This window comes from Spinacia oleracea, chromosome 6 (genome assembly GCF_020520425.1).
Source record: "Spinacia oleracea cultivar Varoflay chromosome 6, BTI_SOV_V1, whole genome shotgun sequence".
Lineage (NCBI taxonomy): Eukaryota > Viridiplantae > Streptophyta > Magnoliopsida > Caryophyllales > Amaranthaceae > Spinacia > Spinacia oleracea.
The window spans coordinates 84,098,188-84,102,662 of NC_079492.1; the positions used below are offsets into that span (position 1 = coordinate 84,098,188).

General features: G+C 47.6%; 1 long non-coding RNA gene across 1 annotated transcript; it reads right to left on the reverse strand.

Annotated features, from left to right (window-relative positions):
* Positions 1-868: 868 nt before the first annotated feature.
* On the reverse strand, positions 869-1,513 carry LOC130462471 (uncharacterized). Its single transcript, XR_008922699.1, has 3 exons — positions 1,214-1,513; positions 991-1,131; positions 869-919 (listed from the first exon to the last, which is right to left on the reverse strand). It is a non-coding gene; the product is annotated as an uncharacterized lncRNA (long non-coding RNA).
* Positions 1,514-4,475: the final 2,962 nt, after the last annotated feature.

Sequence of the window (4,475 nt, forward strand, 5' to 3'; positions counted from 1 at the left end):
TAAAGTCATGCAACGCATCAGGAAGAAAGGATATTGCAAAGGGCACTATACCCTAACCCACGCACGGGCAAGACCAAATAGAATGAAAAACAAAGCCTCAAGAATTTTCAGGAACAAGCCCAACAAAGGAGTATGGCACGAGTCGGCAAAAAAAAAAACCGAAAAATAGTGAACATGCATATGTAATACCCCAAGTAGTCGGTTAGTCTAAAAATATGTGTGCACTCTTGTATGAACTCATTATTTTTACGGAATATTTCTCTTTTAAAATTAGTCGTTGGTTTAGAAAGCTAAATATTACTATAATATGTTAAAGCAAAGCCCACGGAAGGCTCAAAACATTCTTGCACCAAAAAATCGCAAAAAAAAAATATATATACATGCGGAATACAAGAATGAATATATACAAAACAGGAGGTAAGCCTAAGACTCGTCATCGGCTCCATGTCTCCAAGCCTCACCGGTCCATCCACTCCACTCCCCGTGGTATGAGGGCCCCCAGCCAGAATCACCCCAAAAATGAGGCTGTGACTGCAACTCGGGGCTAGGCTCTCGGGCCACCGACACGGAACGTCGCCTACGCTCCGGCTCGGACCTCTCCCCGGAAGAACTCACCCCCGCGTCGGAACGACGATGTCGTAGGGGCGAGTGACGTGCCCTCTCTCTCTCACGACCGTGTCCCCCGCCCGAGGGACCCGCGTCGTCGGCCCCGGCTCGTCCAGCACCCGTCTACAAGAATAGACAAAAGGAGAGTGAGTAACAGAAAGCCAAACAAAAGGTACAGATCAAAAGAAAAAAGAGGGCACATTACCCGAGGAGACTGGGGGCTGCTGCAAGAAAGTGCAGATCGGGCCCGAACCAACGCTGACTTCAACCGGTTGATCACCCCCACCGTCGCGTTGGCCGTACGGGCCGGAACCTGAAACAGGAATGTTAGTAACAAAAGAAAAAAAAAGATGTAAGAAGAGTGCACAAATAAAAGGTGCATACCGCCTGTACTCCCTCAGGGAGCGGAGCATGGAAAACCCGGTCTTCCGGGAAAGTCTCCACAATCTCGGATCCACTCTCTCCGGTATACGAGATCCGAGCATCGGGAAGCACCCATCCCCCCAACGAAGGGTCAGGACACTCCTGCACAAAACACAGTAGACATAAACACATGGGCACGAGCATGAAAACACTAAAATCAATACGAAAAGAGAGGGCAACTTACAGCGCCAGGCTCCGGGAGACGAAGAGAATCCTGGATAAACTAATAATAGCTAGCTCCCTCTATCACCAACTCCGTCGCCGGCACGCCAGTCCTCGAGTGGACCCTCCACGACTCGCCTATCGAACGAGTAGACAGCATGGTCGCGGGCGGAGGCCTAGGCACCGAAAAAGCCCCAACCGTCTGCATACGTACCCGCTCTCCCAGGTACCAGACAGGGTCCCGGCGGCCAACGAACAAAACCCGCATCTGGCTCAGGGCATAACTATCCCTGACCGAGGCATAAGTACCCCTAAAAGAGAGCCATGGGGTCCAAACCACCTGTTTTTGTACAAACACGGTAAGATCTCGCACATAGAAAATAAAAAGAATGACGAAATACGAGATAGAGGATAAGATTCTGCACATGCTCAGGGTTCCCGTCCCAAATGAGATCCCACACGGTATCGGGCGGTGGACGCACTGTCAGCTTCTTCTTCCAACCCCAACGACGACCGGCAGGGTACTCCAAAGGCCTCTGCCCCTTTCGGGGAGCCAGCCAAGGTAAGTGCTCAAAGGCCAACAGCTACAAAAGGAAAAGACAATAAAACATCAAAAAAAAAGCCCGGTAAAAGCGAGAAAACAAAAGAAAGTCTAGGCACATACCTCGATCAAACGCGTCACTCCCGCTAATGTAATGTCAAAGTGACGTCTACTCCGGTCCGAGTCGCGCACCGCCAAACTCATCTGGCCGACGAGCGTCGCATAGCCCAAATCGCCCCAGCGATAGTCACCCAGTGTAGACACGTCCTCCACCATGCCTATCCACCTCGGGTCAAAGGTGTCAGTCGGACCCGATAGAAAAGTGGAAGTAATAAAATGGAGGTAGAACGACCGAGCCTGTCTCGAAGACGACTCCTCTACCCCATGCTCCAAGGCCCACATCAGTTCAGCGAAAGGTATCCCACGGGGCTGGTACGAAGGCAATCTCATGTCCATCCACGAGCCCAGGAGCCTGGTGCCCTCAGCAACAGTCGGCGGTGGGCCATCCGACCTCAGACGAACGGGGTTCCCTGTAAAGGTCAAGCCCGTCAAAGCCGTGTAGTCCTCGGGAGTGATCGTCATCTCACCCCAAGGAAAATGGAAGGTGTTGGTGGTATCCCACCACCACCTCATGAACGACCGCAGAAAGGACAGGGAGATGTTAAGCCGCAGTATCTCCCAGAAAATCTCGACCACCGGAAACAGTGAGCTCGCCCTCACCAAAGCCTGGGCGTCCGAGCTCATGAAACTAAAAACGGTCTCACTCGTCGCTGCGCCATAGCCGCGAACCGTAGTCTCTCTCCTCGCGTGAAGGCGGGAAGTCACGTGGTGCTCTAGGTCGTAGTGCAGATCACGACCGTCGTAGAGCTCCGGGCCCACCCAAAGGGGACCCGCCCCAGTGGACTGACGCGTCATGCCACGCTCCTCGTGGCCACCAGAAGGAGGTGACGACTCGTCAAGCATGCTGATCAATAATACAATAAGGCATTATACCTTTAACAAAACTGGCACTCACACCAATCACTAAAGGAGTGCATTCCACTCATAAAATGGAGTCATACAATTTTTGTTCCCTAAGACATGATACTAAGTTCATATCGAGCAAAAAATTCCCTAAGTGAAATTTTTTAATTAACTCCAACAAAATGAAAATTCTTCCATAATTTGTCATTCATGAATTATGAGGAACGCAAGCAAAATACGAAAAAACATCTACATTGTAAGAAAACACTAGAGTCGTAGGTATACTTGGGGGCTAGCATAAAAATGCCCAAATTCAACAAGAATCCACATACTTGCGAAAATTAACATGCACAAACTAATTAACATGTTATGTGGAACATTTCCAACTACCTAATTGAAGGAAAGGGGCACAAAATCAAAAACCCCCAAATCAATTTCATGCATAAAAATACTTGACAAAAATACTGAAATTGACAAAAAAAAAAAAAGCTCAAAATTATTGAAATTTACTTACATTGGGAAGATTAGGAAGTGATTTGGAGTAGAATTCGTAAAGAAAAAACGAGCAAGAAAGAGGTGAGGAGCTTGAGCGAAAATGGTGGAAATGGGAAAGGAAGGAGACGGTCCGCGAATTTAAAGACCCGTCTCCCCTTCGCATTTTCAACGCCCAGCTCTGGGCGTTAGAAATTCTCGCGCCCAGAGCTGGGCGCTGAAAATGCTTCCCAGACAGCGAATATTCGCTGTCGGGCACGCGCAATCCCCTATTTTGTGTAAAATATCTGTTATCTTGATATTTCTTTCCCAAGAACGGTATACACAGTGTGGACCCACTTATAGGACACACCTGATCAGGAAATATTGCGACCCACCAACAGGTTGTAATCACAAAAGCCCTTCTACATAGGCAAAATAAGAAATTCAAAATGGGCTCGCCCACCCTCAGCGGGCGGGGTCTGCGTCACTAGCCGTGCAGGTCCTCAATTTTCGAAAAATAAAATCTTCAAAAACAAAATAGGCTCGCCATCTTCAGCCGGCGGGGTCTACGTCACAAACCACGTAGGTCCTTATTTTCAAAAAGCACAAAAAAATTTCAAAATAGATTCGTCCACTTCTATCGGAAAGGCTCGCCATCTTTAGCCGGCGGGGTCTGCGTCACTAACCGCGCAGGTCCTTAGTCGCTGCAGCGATAACTTTCTTTCGTTTTCCGTTTTTCCCAAAAACGATGTGAGTAGCCTTTGGTTTTCCGCTTTTTCCCAAAAACGATGTGAGTAGCCTTTGGTTTTCCGGTTTTCCCAAAAACGATGTGAGTAGCTTTTGGTTTTCCGTTTTTTTCAAAAAAAGCGATGTGAGTAGTTTTCCCTTTTTTTCCAAAATTTAAAAGATTGGTTTTCCGTTTTTCCAAAAAAGAACGATGTGCTGGATTTTCCTTCGTTTTACGTCCCATAAAAACAAGGGGGTTTTCTCGTTTAGCTAACCCTGAAAATGAGAATCTTTAAAAAAAAAAACATTTTTACCTCGTGATTGGGCTTGGCCAGGCCCAATTACACTTTATAGCTTTGATTTCGAAAACATCTGTAGCTACTCCCAATGACAAAGTGAGGGAGTTTCTACGCCTCTTTAGATACTTCCAATGACAAAGTGAGGGAGTATTCTATACTATCCGTTGACAAATCCCAATGACACGTGAGGGATATGTCGACATTTCAAGTGATGACCCTTAAGTCAAATGTTATCACTCGGGGGCTCGTGAGACCTTCGCAAAACAGGTCACATACACCAT